The sequence below is a fragment of the Psammomys obesus genome, unplaced genomic scaffold (assembly GCF_907164565.1).
Source record: "Psammomys obesus unplaced genomic scaffold, mPsaObe1.curated_primary_1811, whole genome shotgun sequence".
Taxonomy (NCBI): domain Eukaryota; kingdom Metazoa; phylum Chordata; class Mammalia; order Rodentia; family Muridae; genus Psammomys; species Psammomys obesus.
The window spans coordinates 4,954,980-4,965,793 of NW_026596433.1; the positions used below are offsets into that span (position 1 = coordinate 4,954,980).

The 10,814-nt window shown below is 36.4% G+C and overlaps 1 pseudogene; it reads left to right on the forward strand.

Moving 5' to 3' along the window:
- The first annotated feature begins 1,239 nt into the window (after positions 1-1,239).
- On the forward strand, positions 1,240-1,622 carry LOC129669599 (60S ribosomal protein L31-like; annotated as a pseudogene).
- Positions 1,623-10,814: the final 9,192 nt, after the last annotated feature.

Sequence of the window (10,814 nt, forward strand, 5' to 3'; positions counted from 1 at the left end):
AACTTGGTACAGAATCTGGGGATTTGTTATATAGTCTAATTTAAATCAAATGCAGAAAAACTGTTTACAAGAGTGTGGCGTCTTGTTCTTTGTAAGGAAAAGCTTCTGATACAGAGGCTATATTAGGTATCACATTATACCACTTAAAGAGCATATCAATACACAGTGTTAGACATCAGATTGGAAGAAACTTGGTGGAAGGAGAACTGGTAATAGCAGCATGAGACAACTTCTGGAGAGGACCAAAAGTTATATCTTTAAATAGAGTTCTTTTTTAATTTTACAGGATTAATTAAATAAAGCATATAAGTAAGGATGAAACGAGAAGATAACGAGTAAAACTAATAAGCAACTAGTGTCAAATTCTTCAGTTTCTCCAGGCCTTGGTTCAGGAATTATCATGAAATGGAGATTTGTGGAGAAAGACTTTGATCTCTATCAGTTCTATATTAATTGTGTGTATGTACATCTTTTATCCTTTATTTTAGTTTAGCCAAAATTGATCCCATTGATGAATGAGCTCCTCAAGAATTAGTTGATTTCATCTTTAAAGTGTCCCAGTTTTGAAGATAAATAATATAGGCATATTAGAATTAATTATCATCCAGTGTAGTACAAACCCTAGTTGACCTGACAGAATTAGCTAACTTGACAAGCTCTTCAGTAAACTTCACACAATGTACATAATCATCCCATTCTCCTTTACTGACTCCTCATTCCTATTATTCTTTATTAGGATACACTTCAGAGAAATTTGTTTTTGCATGCTTCTCTGACAGCTTTCTGTTTACGTTCTCTCATGTATACTTTCAACACAAATGCCCCTGAATGAATGATATCTACACTCAAATAAGCATAGAAGACCAATCACCAAACTATGGAAGTTCAATCAATTATAAATACCATTCAACATATTCCTCCAGGAATTAGCTTTTTTCATAATATTTAAGATTGCAAATAGGTGACAATATATTATAGCTTAAAAATTGACAAAAATACAATCACTTAGCAGAAAAAAAGTGTGTTTCTTGCTCATTTTCCCCCGTTCTGGTTACTTATGATAAATGACACTAGCTCTGCTTCCTTTCTGCATGCAACCTGACCTTAGTTTGATTGTCGTTGCCAACAAACAACATCCAAGGCCCTCTCAGGTGTCAATGCACTAGAAGTTAGACGTGGGAAAGAAGCCAGGTATGCACTGGGTGGTTAAAGTTTTTGTTCAGGCTTTCCAGCTTGGGCATGGCTCCCACAAAGAAGGGTGGTGAGAAGAAGAAGGGCCACTTTGCTATCAAGGAAGGGGTGACCCAGGAGTACACTATCAACATCCACAAGTGCATACATGGAGTGGGCTTCTAGAAGCATGTTCCCTGGACACTCCAAGAAATTCAGAGTTTGCTATGAAGGAGATGGGGACTCCAGATGTGCTCATAGATACCAGGCTTAATAAAGCTGTCTGGGCCAAAGGAATAAGAAATGTTATATATCTCATCCGAGTATGTTTGTCCAGAAAACATAATGAAGATGAGGATTTACCAAACAAGGTTTCACTCTACACATTGGTAACTTATGTGTCAGTAACCATATTCAAAAAATCTACGCCGGTCAATGTGGATGGGAAATAACCCCCTGAATGTCAAATAAAGTTGCAGAATTGCCAAAAAAAAGTTTCTGTTCAGATTCTGTTATTTGGATCTCAATCACATAGTCAGACAGTTGTAAGGGAAAAGTGTTAATACATATACATATATATATTATATATGTATATATATATGTGTGTATTACATATATACATGTATTACATACATATATATATATATATATCTCAGGAAGAAGGAAAAATATACATATTGATAATCAGAAGACTCTATATCATGATAACAATATTATAAAGATAGTATCTCCTTATTGGTCTTCTAATTCTCCTTTTTCTATGATACATGGTTCATATAACAGAAGAGAGTTTCAATAAAGATATTTCTTACTTTGTCTGTACTTAAATCTTCTTTTGCTCTCTACTAGAGATATTACATAACTCATGACAATATTTCTTTGAGTGAGTCTATTGATTTCCAGTGTAGTATAAGATCTTGCTTTAAGTTTCCTCATGACTCTCATTTTGTTCTGATGACAGTGTCCTCTGCTTTACAGAAGCTTTTCAGTTGCATGAGGTCCATTTATTGATTGTCGCTCTTACAGCCTGTGCTGATGGTGTTCTGTCCACAAAGTTGTCTCCTGTGCCAATGAGTTCTAGGCTCTTCCCCACTTTTTCTTCTAACCGATTTAAAGTATCTGGTTTTATATTGATGTCTTTGATCCTCTTGGACTTTAGTTTTGTGTAAGGTGATAAATATGGATCTATTTTCATTTTTCTGCATGTAGACATCCAGGTGGACCAGCACCATTTGTTGAAGTTGCTGTCTTTTTTCCATTGAATGGCTTCTTTGTCAAAAATCAAGTATTCATAGGTGTGTGGGTTTATTTCTGGGTCTTCTATTTGCTTCCATTGATCCATGTTTCTGTTTCTATGCCAGTATCAAGCAGTTTTTATTACTATTGCTCTGTAGTACAACTTGAGATCAGGCATGGAGATACCTCCAGAGTGTCTGTTGTTGTACAGGATTGTTCTGGAAATTCTGGGTTTTTTTGTTTCTCCATATGAAGTTGAGAATTTTTCTTTCAAGTTCTGTAAAGAATTGTGTTGGTATTTTGATGGGAATTGCATTGGGAAAGGATCTTCACCAACCCAACATCTGACAGAGGGCTAATATCCAGTATATATAAAGAATTAAAGAAGCTAAAAGGCAATAATTCAAGCGACCCAATTAAAATATGGGGTATGGAGCTAAACAGAGAATTCTCTGTAGAAAAATATAAAATGGCAGAGAAACACATAAGGATCTTGTTCAACATCCCTAGCCATCAGAGAGATGCAAATCAAAACGACCCTGAGATTTCATCTTACACCCATCAGAATGGCTAAGATCAAAAACTCAAGAAACAACACATGCTGGAGAGGTTTTGGAGAAAGGGGAACCCTCCTCCAATGCTGGTTGTAAACTGGTACAACCACTATGGAAATCAATCTGCCCTTTCTCAGACAATTAGGAATAGTGCTTCCTCAAGACCCAGCTATACCACTCCTAGGTATATGCCCAAAATTTGCTCAAGTACACAATAAGGACATTTGCTCAACTATGTTTGTAGCAGCTTTATTCATAACAGCCAGAACCTGGAAACAACCCAGATGTCCATCAATGGAGGAAAGGATACAGAAATGGTGGTACTTTTACACAATGGACTACTACTCAGCAATTAAAAACAAGGAAATCATGAATTTTGCAGGCAAATTGTGGGATCTAGAAAAAATCGTCCTGAGCAAGATATCACAGGAACAGAAAGAGACACATGGTATATACTCATTTATAAGTGGATACTAGACCTATAAGATAAGATAAACATACTTAAATATGCACACCTAAAGAAGATAAACAAGAAAGAGGACCTGGGGTAAGATGATCAATCCTCAACTAGAAAGACAAAGGGGATATACACTGGAAGTAGTAGAAAACAAGTAACAGGACAGTAGCCTACCACAGAAGGCACCTGAAAGACTACCTAGCACTGTATCAAAGCAGATGCTGAGACCCATAACCAAGCCTTCAGCAGAGTGTAGGAAATCATATGAAGGAAGGAAGAATTAGTATAACCTAGAGGGGACATGGAGCCCCACAAGGTCTAAATATATCTGGGCACAGGGGTCTTCTCTGAGACTGTTTATCCAACCAAGGACCATGAATGGATATAACCTACAACCCCTGCTCAGACATAGCCCATGGCAACTTAGTATCCAAGTGGGTTCCCTAGTAAGGAGGACAGGAATTATTTCTGACATGAACTCAATGTCTGGCTCATTGAGCTTCCCCTCCTCCCCTCTGAGGGAAGAGCAGCCTTGCTAGGCCACAGATAAGGACATTGCAACCATCCTAAAGATACCTGATAAGCTAGGGCCAGATGGAAGCAGAGGAGGACCACCCCTCTCAGTGGACTTGGAAGGGGGCAGGGAGGAGATAAGAGAGGTAGGGGAGGATTGGGAGGGAAAGAGGGAGAGGGCTACAGCTAGGATACAAGTGAATGTATAAAATTATTTAAAAATAAAAAAATAGAAATGGTGGGATCTAGAAAAGAGCATTCTGAGTGAAGTATCCCAGAAGGAGAATGACAAACATGGTATATACTCTCTTATATAGACCTATAAGATATGATAAGCATAATGAAGTCTGTACACCTAAAGAAGATAAACAAGAAAGCAGACACGGGGTAAAATGATCAATCCTCACTTAGAAAGACAAATGGGATGTGCATTGGACGTATGACAGGAGTCTACCGCATAAGGCATCTGAAAGACTCTACCTAGAAGCGTTTCAAAACAGATACTAACACTCATAACCAAACCTTTGGCAGAAGGGGAATTATTATGATGTGGAAAGGATAGGAGCTCCACAAGGACCAAATATATCTGGGCACAGGGTTTTTTTTTTTTTCTGAAACTGTTTTTCCAACCAAGGACCATGTATGGATATAACCTAGAACCTTTGCTCGGACGAAGCTTGTGGTAGCTCAATAACCAATTGGTTTCCCATAGTAAGAGGAACAGGGACTATTTCTGACATGAACTCAATGGCTGGCTTTTTGACACCCCACCCCCAAGAGAGGAGCAGTCCTGCTAGGCCACAGAGGAGGACTTTGCAACCAGTCCTGAAGATACCTGATAAAACAGGGTCAGATGAAAGGGGAGGAGGTCCTCCCCAATCAGTGGACTTGGAAAGGGGCAGGGAGAAGATGAGGAAGAGAGGGTGGGGTTGGGAGGGAATAAGGGAGTGGGATACAGCTGGGATACAGAGTTAATAAAATGTAAATAATAATAATAATAATAATAATAATAATAATAATAGAAAGAAAAAAAGATACTCATGATGCAAACAGAAAAAATATTAAAAAAAATTTCTCATGAATTATCAATTCAATTATGAATTACAATTATCAATGCTGTAGCCACTCCAACAGAAGACTGTATGTTGACCACAACATTTCAAGTGTGTGTGTTTATCTCATACCACAATGTTACTCTTATTTTACTTTATATCTTACAAGATTTAAGATTATTTTATGATTGAAGTGATTGTGTCTTTAGGTGTCATTAAAAGTCAAACTGTCTACCTTTGGGCATCCTATTCATAACGGACAGGGGGGGAAGAAGAAGTTCTCAGAGAATTCTTCTTTTGAGAACTGAGTCATATATTATAAAATTTCCGTACTGCCTTCATTACATCATTGAGAATCATGACATGTTGACACTTTCACATGCAAATTAGGTTGAGCTTTTTAACCTTTATCCAAGTGTAAGTAGAAGCACTTATATATCATTTCTCAGTCAATAATTCATATCCATTTCTTATTTTTCAGATGGCTATAACCACATTTTCTGCTGGTAGTGTGGTGTTTAGATTAAATGTCACCTCTTTGCAGAGGCCTTTGTTCTGATTGTTTTCTATGTCTCATTCCTTATCATTCTTTACCTTACTATGTCCCTAAGAGACTGACCTCTGCATAGAGCCACAATTGGATTCCTGACCTTTGACTGTTGGTCAATGACAGATTTGGAAAAATGACAAAAGGCTGATCTTTTTATTTTTTATTTTTTATTTTTTTATTAATTACACTTTATTCATTTTGTATCCCCCCATAAACCCCTCCCTCTTCCCCTACCGGTCCCTCCCCCCCCTTCTGCATGCATGCCCCTCCCCAAGTCCACTGATAGGGGAGGTTCTCCTCTCCTTTCTGATTTTAGTCTATCAGTTCTTGTCAAAAGTGGCTGCATTGTCCTCTACTGTGGCCTGGTAAGGCTGTTCCCCCCTCAGGGGGAGGTGATCAACGAGCAGGCCAATCAGATTATGTCAGAGGCAGTCCCTCTTCCCATTACTATGGAACCCACTTGGACACTGACCTGCCGTGGGCTACATCTGTGCAGGGGTTCTAGGTTATCTCCATGAATAGTCCTTGGTTGGAGTGATCTTGAGTCATTCATCCTCCATTTCCCTTCCTGCCTGTCCTAAGGCTGACTTTCTTCTATCCATCCTGCATTTTGTATACTTCATTTTTTCAGGCTTTACTTTTCCCCAGTGTTTTGTTTTGTTTTGTTTTGTTTTGTTTTGTTTTGTTTTGTTTTGTTTTGTTTTTAGGCTTAGGGATGGTAATGTCTTTGTAGCTCTTATTCCCAAGGAATTTGCCCAATTCTGCTTTTTCTATTAATAGCTCTATTATATCTTTTCTTTCGAAGTATTCGTTCTACTACACATTTTCAATTTCCTCTGTTTTAGCAGATCATTTATTTCTTTCCAGAATCTTGACTAACATGGTTTGAACTACTAAAACTAAATAAAAAATAATAATAAAAGAAAAAAGATTATCAAACTTGAGAGTTAGAGCATAGGAGGGGTTAGAGGGAAGATTTCTGACAAATTGTAATTTATAAACTAAAAAATTAAAATACATTTGTGGGATCCAAGGAAGTGAAATCTTGGTTTAATTGTAAAAAAAAATCTTTTCTTATTGGGTTTCACTTTCTTGTTAAGCAGACTTGATGTCAGTGGGAAACTTTATTAACTTCATCAGGGTGTATTGTATGTACTTTGCAAATCCAGTAATAAAATGCTCATTTGAGGAACCTACATATTTATATACAGCTCTGGTCAGCAAACATAAACTTATTAAATTGAAAACAGCATCTATATTATTACAGCAGAGTACAAAATTACCAAAAAATTGACATGAGATAACATCTTTATATTTAGATGCATTAATAGGAATATGATAACTATAGTGGTAAATTTTATATTTTAGTGATGCTGAGAATATTTATTATATATCAGTTATAAGCCAATTCCTCCAACTACAATGGTGTATTGGAAGATAAACACAACACTTTTTCTAAAAAATAGCTAAATCTGTTTAAAGATCAGAATGTCATTAGAACTATCAACTGCAGAGAAAGTGAATGATTCTCTGTAGATGAAATACAATATTATTATATATTAATAAAGATATAGTACAAAGATCCTCACAAGATGAAGAAAATGAAATGTGCCTTTATTAACACGACATAGAGGTAATGTTTAAAGTTTGAACATTTCTGTGTAAAAAAATTATCTTTAGATGCTATGTGTAGGTATATAGCTTCTTTTTGATATTCTGTCAAGGAAAACGTGACCATTACTTCTATTTGAAAAATAATTCCTTTTTATTTACTTCAGTGTCATTTTATTCAAAACTAAATTCATACTTGAAAAATGAACATGTTCTCTGGTAAAATACAGTTGTGTTCATTTTATACCATGTGACTCTCTTTCTGCTCCAGTTCTTTGGACATAGAATTAGTGCTTGCTGACACCTTTACACCTCCTTGCTGAAGAGATGGAAGGTTAAAAACACAGGAAGACTGAGGTAAACCTGCCTTCTTATCCCTTGCTGTTTTAATTTTATTATTTGATGTGGAAAGAATCATTTAACTTGAGAGCCATTGTCAAGACTCATTGTTACTCCATTCATTGCTGAAGTATCTGCCTAAATATACCCCACAGGATTCATACATCAGAATATTCTTAACGAATGGGAAGTTTTCCATATGACTAATGTTACTTATCAAATATTTCTTAAAATATATCAGTTCACTTTAAAGCATACATGATTATCTTTATTAGTCTTATTTTTATAAAGAAACAACTGTCATTCTTAAATCCTTAAAGCAAAGTAAAGTAGAAGACTGTGTTTTATGTACAAGTATTCTGTAATAGGGCAGAAAATAAGACCAGAACTACTAGGGAATATAACAGTATTTCTAAATCTACTGTTGCTGCACTTACTTACCTCTATGTGACAGTTGCTTCTTGAATTTGAGGTCGTTTTTTTTCAGCATATTCTGGGCCCTAACATGAATAAAGCATTTACTTGAAAATTCAGAGTCAGATATAAGCAAGCAGCAGAAATGATCATGAAACTATAGTTAAGATGTTGGGAGATGGATAGAAAGAACAGATTAAAAGGTTTAAGAAGAGAAAACAGAACTTTGCAGGTCAGTGAGATAGTCAATATAATAAATATCATGTACATTTTGGTAAAGAGAAAAAGAAAAGAAAGAAAAAAAACATGAAGAAACTATGGTCAAAACCCTTCCAAATATAATAGAATATGAAAATATAGACATCCAAGAAATTCAATAACCTAGGTAATGAAGTAAATACGGCTCACAGAAGAAATATTGTACGTTCCAATGCTCGATAAGCTCTACTACTATTATTTTCCTAAGGGGACATAATTTCATTTTTTATTACTAACAATTACCATTGTACACAAAAATTACTGAAATTCTCACTCTGCACCAGAAAAAGTTCTATATTAAGGGCATGATGGTTAATAGAGAGCTGCCTAACTGGCCAAAGTACAGAGAATAAGGGACTTTGGAGTGTTCAGCCAGAAAGGAGACATCTGTATCCCTGTCTTGTTGGGATGACCTTGCCTCACATTGACCAGGAGTGTCCCTGTAATTTCAATCAGTAATTCTGAGCAGGCAAAGAGCTTAGTGCTGGCAGGATTTTGGTGTTGTAATTTCTATGGCCCATTTCTATTTGTAAATGCTTGTCCTTCCTCACTTGCCAAAGGGCAACCCAGAAGAAATGAATTGGGACTTATCTTGCTGCTGATTAGTTCAAACTGGGATATGTTTTTTGTTTTTCTTTTCTTTTGTTTTGTTTTTGTATAATAAAGAGCTGAGGGCCAGAGCTGGGCATGAAGTATGGGGGAGGGACTTCCAGGCAAGCAAAGACAAGGACACAATGAAAGATGCAGAAGGATAAAAAGGGAATAGAGCAGGGAGGTAGGCAGTAAGAACTACATGGAGAGATGGAATACTGGAGAAGTTGGGTTAAGTAGGTAGCTAGCTGAGAGACTACCTCAGCAGAAGGTCAACAGCTTTAAACAATAAAGATATTTTCTTGTCTTAATGAAACCTCAAGCGGGATCCGAGAAAGTCCTGACAAACCCATGCCCAAAGTTCAAAGACCATTGAAAAAGAAAGGGAAGAAATATTTTAATATCCAGAGGTCATGGAAGATTTCTGTGAAATAATGTCACTTGGATGTGACAGGTTATTACATTCATGGACTCTGAGGAATTAATGTTGTCAACACTAACAACAATCCAGTTAATACTGGAGCACGGAGAGGGAAGGGGCTCATGATGTTTTACTATGAAGAAATTCTATGTGAAAATATTTCTTCACTATCTTAGGAATCTACCACAGAGCACATAGATAGGATACATTAAGAAAATTTGCCCCTACTTGCTTCACATTGCCTTCTCTTTCTTGACTTTAATAGATGGTTGAAAAAGTTGAGGCAGTGTCCTGAGGAGGGGAAGGGTACAGTTAAATGGTTAAAGCTTTTAAGGCTATGACTTTTGTCTTAGTGCTACTATTGTTGTAATAAAACACCATGAGCAAAAGCAACTTGGAGAAAAAAAAAAGGTTTATTTCACACACAGTTTTATATAACAGCTCATCATCAAAAGTAGGGTGGTCAAGAATTTATGCAGGGCACAACCTTGGGTGCAGAAGCTGATGCAGAGACCATGCAAGCGTACTGCTTACTGACTTTCTCCTCTTGGTTTGCTCAGCTTACTTTCATATAAAACCCAGGACTATCAGCTCAGGGATGACACCACCCACAAGGGCTGGACCCTTTTCTATCAATCACTAATTAATAAAATGATTTACAGCCATATCTTATGGAGACATTTCCTCAATTTAGGTTTTCTTCTTTCAGATAATTCAAACTTATGTTAAGTTGGCATAAAACTATCTCACATAATTGACTCTTGTCAACTTAAGACACAAACATATCACTGTTAAGCCATAATCTTTTCTTGCTTGTTTATCTCCAAGATCACACATGAATATCAACATTACAATATAAATATTCCAAATTTTATATAACCTACAGTCTTTAAAATTTAAACACTTAAAAAATCCAGTGTATTTAAAATATTTATTTTCTTTTAATATCCAATAACTTTGTAATATTCTAAAATATTTTTAGAAGTTTAAAGTTTTGTAACCATGGCCTCCTGGTAAATTCAAAAATAAGTTAAGTACTTTCTTACTTCAACAGAAAAGAATCAGGGCACAGTCAATCTGAAGCAAAAGTAAACTTCAAAAATGTAAATAATTCAAATGGTCAGTCATCTGGAGTTCACTCATGATCTTTGGACCTCCTCTTGTTGGTTTGGGTCTCTTCTCTGGTGTTTTCTCCAGTTTGTCAGACCTCCAAAGACTACCAGGAATCAACTCCATCGCAAATACATGAGGGTTTATTGTATATGTGCTCAAACCCAGTTCACAAAATTTCCTGCAGAAGCAGGAAAGGAATGCGGCCCTGTGATCTAAGGGAACAAGGTTTTTAAGGGGGACAATGAAAGCAGGGACTTACATACTTTGGCTTTATGTGACTGGGTAAGGAAAATTGACTTTTGAAATGATTGGTTTACTTTAGGCACCAAGACCACAAACAGTTCTGACCTGGTCATCTGGACTGGTTTCCTAGCAACTGTATCTCATGAGCAGGAAAAGAATGTAGTAAAGCTAGTTCCTTTCCCCAGGTGGCTAGACATGTCTACACCTGGCTGGCCTTCATTCAGGCATATGCTTTAAACTTTAAACAAATACCCAAAAAAGTCTAATTTTTAAATCTTTGGTCTTTCACTGG